The sequence below is a fragment of the Pongo pygmaeus genome, chromosome 1 (assembly GCF_028885625.2).
Source record: "Pongo pygmaeus isolate AG05252 chromosome 1, NHGRI_mPonPyg2-v2.0_pri, whole genome shotgun sequence".
NCBI lineage: Eukaryota > Metazoa > Chordata > Mammalia > Primates > Hominidae > Pongo > Pongo pygmaeus.
The window spans coordinates 113,264,408-113,281,336 of NC_072373.2; the positions used below are offsets into that span (position 1 = coordinate 113,264,408).

At 40.0% G+C, this 16,929-nt stretch overlaps 1 protein-coding gene across 3 annotated transcripts in view; it reads left to right on the plus strand.

Moving 5' to 3' along the window:
- CD58 (CD58 molecule) overlaps positions 1 to 16,929 on the plus strand; it is a 151,079-nt gene that overhangs the window by 120,957 nt on the left and 13,193 nt on the right. Inside the window, exon 7 of one of the 3 annotated variants that reach the window (XR_010123696.1) lies at positions 7,851 to 8,622. The exons of the other annotated variants lie outside the window; for them this stretch is intronic. The gene's annotated coding sequence lies outside the window, so the exon portion shown is untranslated. Of the gene's footprint in view, positions 1 to 7,850; positions 8,623 to 16,929 lie in introns of those variants that run through there. 3 annotated transcript variants of the gene reach the window in all.

Sequence of the window (16,929 nt, forward strand, 5' to 3'; positions counted from 1 at the left end):
CTATGAATTTTTGTTTTTTCCCTTTGATGAGCTGAAGGCCCTTAGCTGTCAATGGCCTCCCCATACTCACTTTTACCATTCGAATCCAATGACATGGCATGTTGACAGATGAAGGTGTGTTTTCCTGCCCATCTGGTTTGGCTTCTGCACCTGTGAGACAGGTGTGTGCAGGGAATTTTAGCAGTCCTTTAGAGGAGCAGCAGGCAGGGGTGGGCCATCAGTGTTGGCCACTGAATGAGGCTGGAGCTTCAACTATGTCTTGGAGAATAGCCACTACATAGTGAAGGGCTCCTCTGACCTTAGGGACAGGCTTGTTGAAAACCAGTGAGACTGGATGTTCAGGATGTGGAAATACAGCTCCCTAAAGAAGGTGAGTGACCTTCCACATACTTCCATTTCCTTTTGTCTTGGAGTGCTCTTATCAGAAAGTCATCTGACCCACAATTTCTCCCCACCTCAGTCAATGATGTTGGAAATTCCTTCAGAATGTGAGGTTTAAAGTGCAACTGCCCCTTGAAAAGGCGCCCTTCCGTCCGTGTGACCTGTAATACTATTCATATTTGCATGGAAATTTACAGCAGTATGGAAGTATTTGTGATTCCTCATCTCACTGTGAATGCTCCTAGCAATCCATAGGTGATATACCCTGTTTATGTCTTGGTTTATATAAAAGGGGAGCAAGATCAAGAGAGTTGGAGTGACTTGCTCCTAGGTAGTAGGTGACAGTGATAGAACTGAGACCTGGAGTTTATGGTTCCAAGCCCAGAGCTCTTTTCACCACACCAGAGCTACTTCAGACTTAGTCATATTTGTGTACACTGAGTTATAGGTGGCCATTGTCTCAGCAGCTGGTCTTGCTAGTAGAAAGAGAGGGAAAAAGCCTGGGGTACCTGCAGGAAGTGGGACCTGAGGCGACACAGGGAGGACTGAAGGTAGAGGAGGATGCAGGTAGGGAGTGGCATTCCAGTTGCCAAGTGGTGAGTCTGCTTTTAGCTCAGAAGTGGCCACAGGAACCCCTCCTAGTCCTATAAGCCCTTAAAAATTTTTTTTGTTATTGTTATGACTTGCCTGGAGCAGTGAAATGTTTTCTCCAGCTAAGCAATAATAGAAGACAGTGAGCAGATGCCAACTCGGTGATCCCATGGGAAGCCTTCTGGACTGTGGCGTTTACACAAGAGATGAGATCAGAGGAGCGGCTACTGGCTTGGTGGACTGAGAGCCCAGCAGAGCACCCTAGGGGCTGCAGAGGCCAGATCCCCAGCTGTGGGGGCACAGGCAATCCTTCTCAGGCACAAGAGGGGTGATGAGGGAGACTGTTTACATTTCTTGCCCTGGTTGGTTAAAAACAATATCGTGTATTCTTGATAAGAAGAAAGATAAAAGGAGCAGGTGCCATTGCACCCAAGCTCATGCTTTCTTCCTCTCTTTGCTCCTTCATTCAGTCCTTCGCATCTATTGAGCATGTGGGAGAATGCTGGCAGGTGCTGGGGATTCTCAGATCCTGTCCTCAAGTAGCTCCCAGTTTAGATGGAGAGGCAGACAAGTCAATAAAGGAATTGTAATTCAGAGTGTTAAATACCCCAAAAGAAGATAGAACTAGGCAGAGCAGCAACAGGAAAGGGGCAGAATTAACTCTAAGGGAGGTATCCACAAAGGCTTCCTGGAGGAAGAGTCATCTGAACTGGTTGTACAAAAACTGCACATGTCATGAGTGCACAGTTGATCAATTTTCACAAACTGGAGTAAAACTGTGTAACTAGCACCCAGATCAAGAAACATGACTAGCATCTGCCACCTTCATCAAGGGGTAACCACTCTCCTGACTACTAAAGCATAGGTTAGTTTTGCCTGTTTTGAACTTTATATAAGTGGAATAATTCTGCAAAAACTCTTTGATGTCTGAGCTGGAGCTGAAAGGACAAATGGGAATTTTTCAGGTGACAAGTTAGAAGAGGCCATTGTGGGAAGAAGGGGAAGTACAGTCACATGTTTCTTAATGATGGGACATATTCTGAGAAATACGTCATTAGGCGATTTTATCATTGTGTGAACATCATAGAATATACTTAGACAAACTTCGACGGTATAGCCTTCTACACACCTAGACTACCCACAAATACTTAACCACTATGCTACAATTGCCTACGGTATTTGGTATCATAACACAGCAGTATTCCGAAAGGTACAACTTGAGTCTGTGAGCATTACCATGCTGAATACTGTAGGCAATTGTAATGCAATGGGATTTGTGTAGCTAAACATACCTAAACATAGAAAATGTACAGTAAGAATATGGTATAAAAGATAAAAAATGGCGCCCTTATATAGAGCACTTACCATGAATGGAGCTCACAGGACTGGAAGTTGCCCTGGGCAGGTCAGTGAGTGCGTGGTGAGTGAATGTGAAGGCCTAGGACATTACAGTACTGTAGACTTTATAAACACTGTACACTTAGGCTCCACTACATTTATTTAAGAAATTTTTTTCTTCAATAATAAATTAACCTTAGCTTACTGTTGTGTTTTACTTTATAGACTTTTACATTTTTAAAAAACCTTGACTCTTTTGTAATAACACTTAGCCTTAAAACACGAATACATTGTACAGCTATATAAAAATATTTTCTTTCTTTATATCCTTATTGCATAAGCCTTTTTCTATTAATTTTTTTTAACTTTTTAAACCCTTTTATCAAAAGTATAGACACAGCACACACATTAGCCTAGGCCTAGACAGGGTCAGGATCATCAATATCACTCTCTCCCACCTCCACATCTTGTCCCACTGGAAGGTATTCAGGGCAATAACATGCCTGGAGCCGTCATCGCCTATGAGGCAATGCCTTCTTCTGCAATCCCTCCTGAAGGACCTGCCTGGGACTGTTTTACAGTTAACCTTCTTTTTTTTTTTTTTTTTAATAAATATAAGGAATACACTCTAACAATAAGACATACAGTATTGTAAATACATAAACCAGTAACATAATCATTTTTATCATTATCAAGTATTGTGCACTATATGTAGTTATATGTGCTATATTTCTATACAACTGGCAATGTGGTATGCTCGTTTACACCCTATAAAGGTTAACTCAAAGGGAAACTCAAAATATCCTGTGTTAAGACTTAGATACTAGGAATTTTTGTTTTTTCCCTTTGATGAGCTGAAGGCCCTTAGCTGTCAGTGGCCTCCCCACTGATTCACTTTTACCATTTGAATCCAATGTCATGGCATGTTGTGTCATGCATCATGCATCATCACAAACATATGAGTAATGCACTGAACTTAGCACGGCTATGACATAGCTAGGGGATAGGAATTTTTCTATTATAATTTTATGGAACCCCCATTGTATATATGTTCCATCATTGACCCAAACATCATTATGTGATGCATGACTGTGTCTTAAAGCAGAGAGGTGAAATAACATCATGTGTGTGAATACTGTTGGCTTTCAGCACTGTTGGGCCACGAAATTCCATAAACTGTTAGGAAAGAGGCATGAAATGAAATAGGATTGGAAGGCAGAGGGAGCAAGATCACAGAGAGCCTTCTATGCCAGGTAAAGGAGTTGGGCTGTGAGCCTGGAAACATGTGATTTCCAAACCTGGCAGACCATTGAAGTCACCTGGGCATCTGTTAAGGCCTGCAGGTCCCAGGACCTACTGTCCACAATCTGAGCTTTCCAAAGTTCCTCCAAGTTTATGCCCAAGAACCCAAAAGCAAATACAACAACAACAAAAAAAATAAATAGATAGGACCCAATTAAACTAAAAAGCTTCTGCACAACAAAAGAAATAATCAGCAGAGTAAACAGACAACCCACAGAGTGGGAGAAATTATTTGTAAACTATGCATCTGACAGAGGACTAATATCCAGAATCTACAAGGAACTCAAACAAATCAGCAAGAAGAAAACAGATAATCCCATCAAAAATTGGGCAAAGGATGTGAATAGACAGTTCTCAAAAGAAGATGTACAAATGGCCAAAAAACATATGAAAAATGCTCAACATCACTAATTATCAGGGAAATGCAAATTAAAACCACAATGAGAGGGCAATCTTAAGGATAAATAAAAAGTAAAAATCAGGCACACAACAAATTAATAAGATTCAAACTGGATCATGTGTCTCACTGCAAATCAAAATTTAGAGAGATAAGTTTCCTCATCTTCATATGAAGAAACCGAGGCGGTGAGTAGTTTGGACCCAAGATTGAATAGCAAACAAATGTCAAAATTCAGATGGATAGAAATTGGCCTTTTTGTGCAGCTCTGTTCTATGACTATGCACAGCCAGCCACTGAAGGAAGCCCAGCATGTTTTGACTATGATCTGTGGCTCCATATGTACTTGTTGGGATTGGGCTGGAGGTCACGCCCAGGGTCAGGTGCAGCTAGGGGTATTGCTTTGCTGAAGAGTCTTCTACAGGTCACAACAGGGCAGGGGAGGACTGGCTATTCTTTCTAGAACTTTTGCCCACATACACATCAGGCTGTTAGGGGTGCAGCCTTGACCTTGGATACTGGCTAAATCTTCTCACGTGTTGAGTTGGTCTGGGGAAAAAAAATCTAGAAATGGAGTAAGAAAAAACTAGCACAGATTCCTTTAGCAATGTGTGGCCAGCAAGGTAAGCAAGATGTGCTTTGAGATAGAAGAGACGTCAAAGAAAAAACTAGATCCACCTGACATTCAGAGGAATCTTTAGCCTGCCCCTCCCTCAGTTTGCTCGTTTTATGGCCCTCAGAACACTGAAAGAATTACTTGGGCATCTGGAACACAAGGTTTCCCAAAGGAACTTATTACAGGGTTTTTGGAGCATGTACTAAAGATGAGACAAGTGACTGGATTAACCAAAGCAAGGGGATTAAGGTCAGGTAGGATGGCAGGCGCACAGGGCAACTTTTAATAACCATAGTGCCAGCATCCCGCTTCCAAAAGGGCCAGGTCTCCTAGTCCATACTCAAAGGCTGGGGCCACCTTGTAGAGGAACAGGAGGGCATGATGGCCCCACATGCCCCTTCCCAGGGTGCCCTTTCTTGCCTCTGCCTGCTTCTGGGTGAGGCCTCCTCCTGGTCATATCACAGCAGGTCACAGAGGACACAATGACCCCTCTTGCTCTCCAACCCTCATCTCAACTGACTCCTGAAAAAATGATTTCTCTCAGCACTCTCTGAGCAGTTAGGATGCGTAAAGGGAGTGTAAGTCCTGAAGAAAAGCCCAATCAAATGACTTGAAGCCAAAAGGATGGCAGTCCAAATGTCTATATCATCTGAACTGGACAAGTCTGGCATCAAGCCCAGAGTTGGGACTGCTGTAGCTTCCGCTTTGAAGTGGTTATTGCTGAGCAGTGACTCAGGGAGGCAACGGGGAGTGGAGGGAGAAAGAGGCAAGGCAGCCAGGATCTGGTCTCCCTTGTCCTCACAAATCTAGCACCAAAGTGACATCAGTGGGGCTGGGGCTGGGCTGGGCCTAAGACTGGCTGACTGCACACCCCTACGCACTAGGGATGAGCTTCCACTCACATTCTCAGGCTGTGCGTTGGCCAAATGGGTCTCATCCACATGAGTTGCATCCTCTGGCTCCATCACTTCCTTCCTAGTACTTTCTGGTAGAAGCCCCAGGTTCTTCTGATCAAGGCTGCCCTTGTTCTATCTGGACTGAGGTGTGAGGAGGTGGTAGGGGAACCCAGTTTGAATCTCATCTTGGACTTCCACATCCCCTGGTCCTTCCGGGGGACCCACGTCAAACTATGTCCCCAACTTCATCACATGGAGGTGAGTGGCAGGGGAAGGTCTTCATGTGTTTCCTAGTTCATCATCATCATTCTTACTATAAGCACAAGACATCTTTTTATACTCTCCATCCATCTTGTTTTTGGACAAATAGGACCAGTGGATGAAGCTCTTGTGGGAGCTTTCACTCTGAGATGCACAATGTTGATGTGCATCTCAAGAAAGAAATGACAAAATAAACATTGAACTCTACATGTATCTCATAAAGAATAAAAATAATTCGCTGACATTCTACACATTTTTAAAAGCAAAGGGCTACCCTGAGGACACACATGACCTGCACTGTCGGGTTGCTCCTGTGTGCACTGAGTGGCCTTCTGCAGAGAAAAGCAGAGGGCCCTTGTGTGTGGGCTTCTAGTGGCATGCGAGAAGCTGTCCAGAATTCACAGAGAAGAAAGAGAATGGGCAGGGGGATACATCAATAATATAATGGCTGAGAATTGTTCAGTAGTGATAACAAAAATAAGTAAAGTGATTGAGAAAAAGAATAGTTGTTTTTGTCTATTTCTCCTTGCAATTAAATAGATAAAATAATAATAATAATAATAATAATAATAAAAGGATGGGTGGACTGAGCTATAAAGGACAACTATGAGTGCTAAATGGTGCAGGGCTTCCTTGCTTGGAAGAAAATGGGCAGAGAATGGTGTGCCTGCTGTAGTAAGTAACCTCCGAGACGTGGCTGGCAACAGGACATCCACTTCCAGGAGTCTCATAAGCAGAGCTCCAGCTGGAACACAAGTACAACAGAAGGTACCTTTGGAGACAGGGAAATATGAATGCCATTGGAACACAATCAAGCCCATGAGCATGGGTGACATTCCTGTGTCCCTGGGAGTCCAGTGGCCCTGGGTTTGCCTCAGAACTAGCAGGAGACATTTTTCTCCCCAGGAGCCAGGAGCAGAAAAAGCTGGTGCTAAAAGAAATACTGCCAAGCATGTGAATTTTCTTGGGGCACTTTTTTATTCATCAGTTGTTCCCTCTCTTGACCCTCATCTCCTGGCTCTTCTACACATCTGATGGGGGCCAAATTCATGCTGGACTTCATTCCTCCTGGTTACCTGTCAGAGTTGTACGTCAATCTGATAAATGAAAACCTCCAGAAGTCAGCTGATCACGGTCCTTGAGCATACTGCAGTAGAGGGAGAGAGACAGAACTGGTTCTAAGTGCAGAGAAGTGGAAGAAATTGATACAATACAGCAAACAGGGCCAGGTGTGGTGGCTCATGCCTATAATCCCAGGACTTTGGGAGACTGAAGAGGGCAGATCCCTTGAGGATCAAGAGTCAGAAAGTTGGCTGGGCGTGGTAGCTCACACCTGTAATCCCAGCACTTTGGGAGGCCAAGGTGGGCAGATCACTTGAGGCCAGGAGTTTGAGACAAGCCTGGTCAACATGGTGAAACCCTGTCTGTACTAAAAATACAAAAATTAACCGGGTGTGGTAATGTGCGCCTGTAATCCCAGCTACTGGGGAGGCTGACGCAGGAGAATCCCTTGAACCTAGGAGGCAGAGGTTACAGTGAGATCCGTCCACTGCACTCCAGCCTGAGCAACAGAGAGAACTCTGTCTCAAAAAAAAAAAAAAAAAGAAAAAGAAAAAAGAAAGAAAAGAAAAAAAAAGGGCAAAAGACTCAAATGGACACTTTCCCAAAGAGCATGTATAGATGGCAATTAAGCACATGAAAAGGTGTTAAACAGAATTAGCTATTAGGGAAATGCAAATTAAACCACAATGAAATACTGTTACACATTTGTTAATATGGATAAAATAAAAATACTGAAATACGAAATGTGAGCAAGGATGTGGAGTAACAGAAAATGTCATATGCTGCTGGTGGGAATGAAAAATGATGTAGCCATTCTGGAAAACAGTTTAGCAGTTTCTTATAAAGTTTAAGCATAAATTTATTGTACAACTCAGTATTTCTGCTGCTGGGTATTTATTTTAGAGAAATGAAAATTTGTGTTCCTGCAAAAACCTGTACAAAAATATTTATAGCAGTTCTATTCATAGTCTCCCAAACTGAAAACAACCAAAATTTCCTTCAACAGATGCACATATAAACAAACTGGAATGTACAGTGGACTACTCAGCAGTAAAAAGGAATAAACTATTAATACATGCAACAACATAGATGAATCTCAAAGGCATTATGCTGAGTGCAAGAAACCAGTCTCAAAGGCTGCATAGTGACTCTGTTTCCAGGAAGATAAAGATATGCTTTTCTCCGCTCCTCAAGATAAGTAGCCTAGAAATCATATATAAAACAAGCATAAGAAAACTGAGGGGTTCAAAGAGCTAAAAGCAGAACTACCATTCAACCCAGCAATCCCATATACCCAGAGAAATATAAAGCATTCTACCATAAAAACTCATGCTCGCAAATGTTCATTGCAGTAATATTCACAATAGCAAAGACATGGAATCAACCTAAATGCCCATCAATGACAGATTGGATAAAGCAAATGTGATACATATCCACCATGGAATACTGTGCAGCCATAAAAAGAAAAAGATTATATCTTTTGTGGGAACATGGATGGAGTTGGAGGCCATTATCCTTAGCAAACTAATGCAGGAACAGAAAAACAGAAAACCAAATGCCACATGTTCTCATTTATAAGTGAAAGCTAAATGATTAGAACTCATGAACGCAAACAAGGGAACAACAAACACTGGGGTCTACTTGAGGGTAGAAGGTGGGAGGAGCAGAAATGATAACTATAGGGTATTGGGCTTAATACCTCAATGATAAAGTAATCTGTACAACAAACCCCCATGACACTAGTTCACCTATGTAACAAACCTTCACATGTAACCCCAAACCTAAAACAAAAGTTAGGAAAAAAGAAAGAAAAGAAAATCGAGGGTTGAGAGAAGAAGGCAGACCAGCTAGCGATCTTAGGATTTGAGGAACAACAGGGGGTTGAACTTCCTGTGGTTTTTTTTTGTTTTATGTTGTTGTTGTTGTTGTTTGCCTTACATATCCAAAAATGGGTGCTCAAGAAACTGGCAATCTGGAAATGCTGATGAATGCAGACAAAAAAAAGCTCCAACAAATGTCTTTTCTCTCTAGCCAGACAACTAAGGAAAGGGCATCTTGATCAAATAGAAACATTTTAGAAATTAACTGCTTTACTGTTGACAACCATTGTGAAAAAAAACCAAAAAAACAACAAACTTGTAATCTCCATACCAGCAATGATCAAATGTGGAGCCTAAACATTTAACAGGCTGAAAGAAGTTGCCTGTCCTGCTCCCCGTTGGGGTAGCATCAGGACTCGCAGAGAGTCAGGGCTTTTCGTCATTACACAGAGTAAAGAGGCCATTCACCCCCATGGTGCCTGTGGTGGCCATGTGGAGATCAGTAAGAAGCAACCCTACCTCACTGAGCCAGGAGGTTGTCAGTGGAGGTACAGTGGAGACTTAGAACTCCCATCCTGGCCCAACAGTGATAAGGAGCCCCAATCTCAGGTGTCAGTGGAGGCCAAGTGAAGAGCCTGGTCCTCCATCTCCACCTCGCTGTAATAAAATAGTGTCTCTCTCCCATTTTCCTGCCCCAGCAGTGTCAGAGAAAGTCCGTTAAAATAGAAGACTAAAGTAAGATCCTGAATCTCATAACCTAATACCCCAAATGTCCAGGTTTCAATAGAAAATTATTTATCATACCAAGAACCATGAAGATCTCAAACTGAATAAAAAGAAAATGATCATCGGATGCCAACGCCAAGATGACAGGAATGTTAGAATTATCTAGCAAGGATTTTAAAGGAAACATCATTAAAAAGCAATTATGAACATTTTTAAAACAAATGAAAACAGAAAGTATTAAAGAAATAGAAAGTATAAAGAAGAACCAAATGAAAATTTTAGAATGAAAAAATACAATAATGAAAGTAACAAGCTCAATGGGCTCAATAAGAAAATGAAGGAAAAAGAGGAAAAAATCATCAAATCTGAAGATAGAGCAATTACCCAAATTACCATCAATGTGAACAACAGAGAGAAAAAACACTGAGAAAAAAATGAATAGTCTCTGCACTTGTGGGACCATAACAAAAAAATAACACATTTTGTCATTGGAGTGAAGAGGAGATAAAGGGCAGAGCTGAAAAAGCACTGAAAAAACAACAGTTGAAAATTTCCCAAATTTGGCAAAATACCAAAAAACCCTATAGATTTTTAAAGCAGATTCTAAAAGTTTTATCCAAATAGGATAAAACCAAAGAAATTTATGTAAAGACATATGTTGAGCAAACTTCAGAAAATTAAAAACAGAGAAAAAAGTCTTCAATGCAAAGAGAAAAATAATACTTTACTCATAAGAGAAAATAATTCAAGTAACAGTGGATTTCTTATCAGAAACCATGGAGGCAAAAGGAAGTGGCACAACATTTTTCAAGTGTTGAAACATGTTAACTCAGAATCCTATATCCAAGGAAAACATCCTCAGGAATGAAGGGGAAGTGAAAACATGCTCAGTGAACATAAAGTCAAACTAAGAAAATGTATCACTAGCAGACCTACTCTAACAGAATGGCTAGACAAAGTTTTCTAACAGAAGGAAATGATAAAAGATGGAATCTTGGAATGGCAGGAAGAACAAAAAAAAGTGGTAATCAAAAATATGGGTAAAGATTCCTCTTGAGTATTTTAGATTTTGTTTGATAATTGAAGTAAAAATTATAATACTATCTGAGGTGGTTCTAAATGTGAAAAGGAAATATTTAAGAAAATTATAATAAGGAGAGGATAAAAAGGCATAAAGGGAGGCTAAGGTTTCTACACTTCATGTGTACTGATAAAATGATGGTCTGTCACAGGAGTAGAATTTTTAAAAAGTGATGGCAGCAGTAGACTATGATATGTACATATAACACAATACCAAAAGAAACTATTGAAAAAGCTATGTAAGGAGATATAGTCTGGGCGTGGTGCCTCATGCCTATAATCCCAGCACTTTGGGAGGCCGAAGCGGGTGGATCACTTGAGGTCAGGAGTTTGAGACCAGCCTGGCCAACATGATGAAAACCTGCCTCTACTAAAAATACAAAAATTAGCCAGGTGTGGTGGATGCCTGTAATCCCAGCTACTCAGGAGCCTAAGACAGGAGAATCACTTGAACCCAAGAGGTGGAGGTTGCAGTGAGCCGAGATCATGCTACTGTACTCCAGCCTGAGTGACAAAGCAAGACTCCATCTAAAAAACAAACACACAAACAAACAAAACAAAACAAAAACACAAAGATCTAATCAGCATTTATAGAATACTGTGCCTAACAACAGCAGAATATACATACATTTTTTTCAATTGTCAGTGTAACATATCCCAAAATAGATCAGATCGAGGTCCATAAAATAAACTTCAACAAGTTTAAAAGAAATCATACAGAGTGTCTTCTCCTGACCACAATAAACTCAAGTTAGTGATCAGTAACAGAAAGAAAGTGGAAAAAATGACCCAACACTTAGAAACTATACAACACACTTCTAAATAATACATAAATCAAAGAGAAAGTCTCAGAGAAATTAAAAAGTACATTGAACTAAATGTAAATGAAAATGCAACAAAATTTTTATGGGACACAGTTAAAGCAGTGCTGAGAGTAAAATTTATAGCAGTAAATGCATACTCTAGAAAAAGGAGGAAAGTATCAAACCAATAATCTGAACTCCCATCTCAGGAACATACAGAAGAAGAAAAAAATAAGCCCAAAGCAAGCAGAAGGAAGAAAATCATAAAATTAAACACAGAAATAATGAAATTTAAAACAAAAACAGTAGAGGAAATCAATGAAACAAAAAGTTGATCCTTTGAAAGATCAATAAAATCAACAAACCTCTCTAGCAAGACTGACAAAGAAAAAAGGAGTGAAGACACAAATTATTAATATCAGGTATGAAACAGGGCATATCACTACAGATCATGGAGGCATCAAATGGTTAATAAAAAAAGATAGTATGAACAACTCTACACACAAATTTGACAAGTTACATGAAATGGACAAATCTATTCAAAAATACAAACTACTACAACTCACCCAATATGAAATAGATCATTTGCATAGCCCAAAGCTACTAAATAAATGGAATTAATTGGTAGTGAAAAAATGCCTAACAAAGAAATCTTCAGGTCTAAATGGTGTTTTTGGAGAATAAAAAAGAATAAAGAAGAATTTGCTTCAATTCTACAAAATATTTTCCAGAAAATAAAATAGGATGGAACCCACCCCAATTTATTTCATCAAGCTGGTATACCTGCATACCGAAACCAGACAAAGACAGTACAAAAAAAGAATATTACAGAACAATATCTTTCATGAATACAGATGCAAAAGTTTCTAAGAAAATAAGAACTAGAACTTAGCAATATATAAAAAGAATTATTCTATTGCTAAATAGAATTTAGCAATATATAAAAAGTCACCAATTAGAGTTCATTCCCGAGATACAAGGCTGGTGCAATCAATGTAATTCACTATGTTAACAGACTAAAAAAGGAGAAAAATTAGATGATCATATCAACTGATGTAAAAGAAAAACCATTCAATGAAACTAAATGCCTATTCATGATAAAAAGTTTTTTTGAAAAACAATAATAGAAAGAAACTTCAACTTGATAAAAAGCATCTACGAAAAACTTGCAGCTAACATTATACCTAATTGTAAAGACTGAATACTTTGTTCAGCAACAAAACAAGGATGTGTGCTCTCACCACTCTTATTCAACATAGTCCTGGAAGTTCTGGCCAGTTTAATCAGGCAAGAAGAGAAAATAAAAGGCATATAGATCAGAAAGGAATAAATAAAACTTTCTATTTCAGATGAAATGCTTATTTGCATAGAAATTCCATGGCATCCACAAAAAAAATCCAAAACTAATCAGTTAATTCAGCAATGTAACAGGGTACGAGACAAACATACAAAAATCAGTCATACATCTATATACTAGCAGTGAAGACTTGAACACTACAATTAGAAATACAATATCATGTACAATAGCCTTAAAAAAAGAAATACTTAAGTAAATCTAACAAAACGTACAAAACTTAAATTCAGAAAATCACATGACATTGATGAAAGAAATCATCTAAATAAATGCAGAGACATGCCATGTTAATGAATTGGAAATTATATATATATATGTGTGTATTTCCTATATATTTCTAATATATATATATTTCCTGTATATATATATATTCATAAAACCCATCTCCTGCACAACATGAATTGGAAAATTTAACAAAGATGTCAATTTCTCCCAAATTGATATACACTTATTGCAATACAATCATCTCTCGATATTTTCAGGGAATTGGCTCCAGGACACCCTCCTCCATACCAAAATCCTTGGATGCTCAAGTCCCTTAATAAAAAGGCATGGTATTTGCATAAAACCTAAGCACAGCCTCCCATATACTTTAAATCATCTTTAGATTACTTATAATACCTAATACAATTAAATGTATGTAAATAGTTGATATGTTGTATTGTTTTTATTTGTATATTTTATTGTCGCATTGTTATTTTTTATTTTTTTAAAAAAATATTTTCATCCTTGGTTGGGAATCTATAGATGTGAAACCAATTGATACAGAGGATCGGCAGTACCTATCCAAACCCTGATAAGATTTTTGCAGACATGGATAGAATCATTCTAAGATCTATGTGAAAAGGCAAAGGAACTAGACTAGCTAAAATATTTTGGAAAAAATAAAATGAAAGGAAACCATCTGCCACATTTTAAGACTTACTGTACTGCTACAGTGATCAAGTTTTTGTGGTATTGGCAAAGTAACAGACACATAGACCAATTGAATGGAATACAGAACCCAGAAATAGACCCACACAAATATGCCAAACTGGTTTCTTTTGGTCACAGCTTTACTGGGATATAGTTCACACACCATACAACTCACCTACTTAAAATGTAAAACCCAGTGGTTTTTAATATATTCACAGAGTCATGCTACCATCACCACAATCAATATTAGACCACTTTTGTTACCCCCCAAAGAACTTTGTACCCTTTATCAGTGACCCATACTTTTCTGCAACTCCCCCTATAGCCCTAGACCAACCACTAGTCTATTTTCTGCCTCAATAAATGTGCCTATTCTGGACATTTTATGCCCAGCTGACTTTAACAAGAGTCAAGAGCAACTGCATAGAGAAAGGAAAGCCTTTCAACAAATGATGCTGGCACCAATGGACACCTATAGGCACCTATAATCAATCAATCAACCAACCAACCAACTAAATAACCAATATTGGCCTAAGTCTCACACCCTTAAGCAAAAGTTAACTCAAAATAGATCACGGTCTTAAATGTAAAACACAAAAATATAAAACTTTTACCCCAAAACTAGGAGAAAATCTTTGAGGTCTACAGCTAGGCAAAGAGTTTTCAGACTTAATACCAAAAACATAATCATGAAAGAAAAAATGATAAATTGGACTTAATGAAAATTTAAAATTTTGTTCTATAAAAGCTCCTGTTAAAACGATGAAAAGACAAGCTACAGAATGGAGGAAAATATTTGCAAATCACATATGCAGCAAAGGATTAGTATCTAGAATATATAAAGAACTCTCAAAATTCAACAGTAAAAAAGCAAATAATCCAATTAGATCATGGGCAAAAGACATAAATAGACATTTCACTGAAGAAGATATACAAATGGTAAATAGCACATCAAAAGTTGTTCAACATCATCAGCCATTAGGGAAAAGAAAATTAAGATGACAATTTTATCACCACACACCTATCAGAATGGCTAAAAACAAATCGTGATAACATTAAATGCTGATGATGATGTAGAGAAACTGGACTACTCACATATTGCTGGCAGGAAAGTAAAAAATGTTACAGGCAATCTGAAAATGATTTGTCAGTTTCTTTAAAAACTAAACATGTAACTACCGTATGACCAAGCAATTACACTCCTGGGCAATTATCCCAGAGAAATGAAGACAAATGTTCAGACAAAATCCTGTAGACTAATGTTTATAATAGCTTTATTCATAGTGGCCAAAACCTGGAAACAGCCCAGCTATCCTTCAATGGGTGAATGGTTAAACAAACTGTGGTACATCCACACTGTAGAATAATACTTATTGGGAAAAAGGAATGACCAATAATACAGACAATAATCTAGATGCATTTCCAGAGAATTATGCTGAGTGAAAAAATCCTATCACAAAAGGTTACATACAGTATGATTCCTTAAATATGGCATTCTTGAAATGACAAAACTTTAGAAATGGAGAATAGATTAGTGATTGCCAGGGATTAAGGAGTCGGTGGGGGTGGAAAGGAAGTGAGTGTGGGAATAAAAGGATAATGAGGAATCCTTGTGCTGTTGGAAATATTCTATATCTCAACCTTACAGTTTTGCAAGACATTATCGTTAAAGGAAACTGGGTGAAGTGCACATAGAATCTCTGGATTATTCTTTACCACTGCATAACCTACATTTATCTCAAAATTAAAAGTTGAAGGTAAAAAAAGATTACATACTGAATTATTCCATTTATAGGACATTCTTGAAAAAAAATAAAACTATGGAGATGGAGAACAGATCAGTGGTTATTAGGGGTTAGGAGAGCTTCTCTTCTATGATCTTGCAGTCTGAAGTTGCCATACCTGGAAGCAGAACCCAAGTCTTCTAATTTCTGAGAGCATGATCTCAAAAAGCCAGGGAAGATGGCCGTTTTGGTATCCAAGGGACGTTTTTGTCCATCTAGAGAAAGAAGCATTTCACAAGGTAACTGATCATTCAGGGGTCCCACAGTGTGGTTAAGCAGGACAGCAATAAACATCCTTGGGTGTTTCCTGTCTCCCGCATTTGGCTTGGGCAAGGAAAGCCATTTGCTTTGGAAACCAGTCAGAATCAAGCCTAGTGAGAATTAAGTCTGCCTTCATCAAGAACCCATCTCCCTCAGGCTTCTCCGGGAGGTGATCTAGGTCCTTTGGTGGGGGTTGATGTAACTGCCAGACTCTGGGGCAGCTGAACGCTCCTACCAGATGCCACTGCTGTCAGGGGCAGGATCCCTGGGTCCCAGTGATGGCCCTATCGCTTAGTCCATCACCTCTCCAATAAAAAGCGGGGGCCAGACTTGCTCTTGGGCCCTTTCAGCTCCTGTGTTCTGAGATTCTGACAGCTGAGATCTCTGAGGCCTGCAGCTACCTGGGGCCCACTGTAAGCACCACAAGGGCAGGGCTGGGGCTGGCCCCCCACTCTGTGCTCAGAGACAAGTGAAGGCACAGCTATGGCAAAGAGTGGGTAACAGAGGGAATGCCGTGTCATCTGATCCTTAGCTGATTAATCCGTTGAAAACGCACTCTGAGGACATGTTCGTGAAGGACGTCACCGAGGTGGGGGAAGAATGCAGCCTGTTGTCTGGGCCCAGGACACAAAGGCCTGTCTGTTTGCACGTGGGCACTCCTGATCCAGGCCAGATCAGCTGCTCTTGTTTCCTCCTTCGCCATCACAATACAACTACAGAGTTACAGTCTGCCCTTCAACCCCCGCCCCAGGAGAACTGGGCAATGGGATTTCTGCCCACTGGGTGCCCGCTGAGCACAGCCAGTAATACCAGCCTCCCGGCCCACTTGGCTCCTAGTGAGTGTAGAATTTCAATAGCCTGCTGCTCCTTGCCCTCATTTACTGCCCTCTCTTATCTTCCCTTTCTCTCACCCTCCCAGACACACGTGTGAGTGGCAGATCCAGGGTGATCTGAACCCTGCTGATCACCAGTGAGCCAAGCCTGGAAGCCTGAGCTATCACCAGCTGGGTGGTGGCCAGCTGTGGCTCAGGGCAACTCTAGAAACACTTGCCTTGGGCTGCAGCTGCCCTGGGCTACTACCCTGATCCCTCGGAAACTGGGCATGGGGCATTCTCCTGAACAGAGCCCTTGCCAATGCCCAGCAAGAAGCCAGTGTGGCATTGGGATCGGAAAGCCTGGAGTGTGAATATGGACTCTGATGTGCCGACTTACAGAAGAAGCATAGGCAAGATTCTTTGTCTCTGTGAGTCTTGGTTTCCTTGTTTATGTAGGATGAAGATAATTATTATTACCCCATAGGGTTGTTAAGAGGTTTCCATGGGCATTCAAGCAGTGCTTAGCA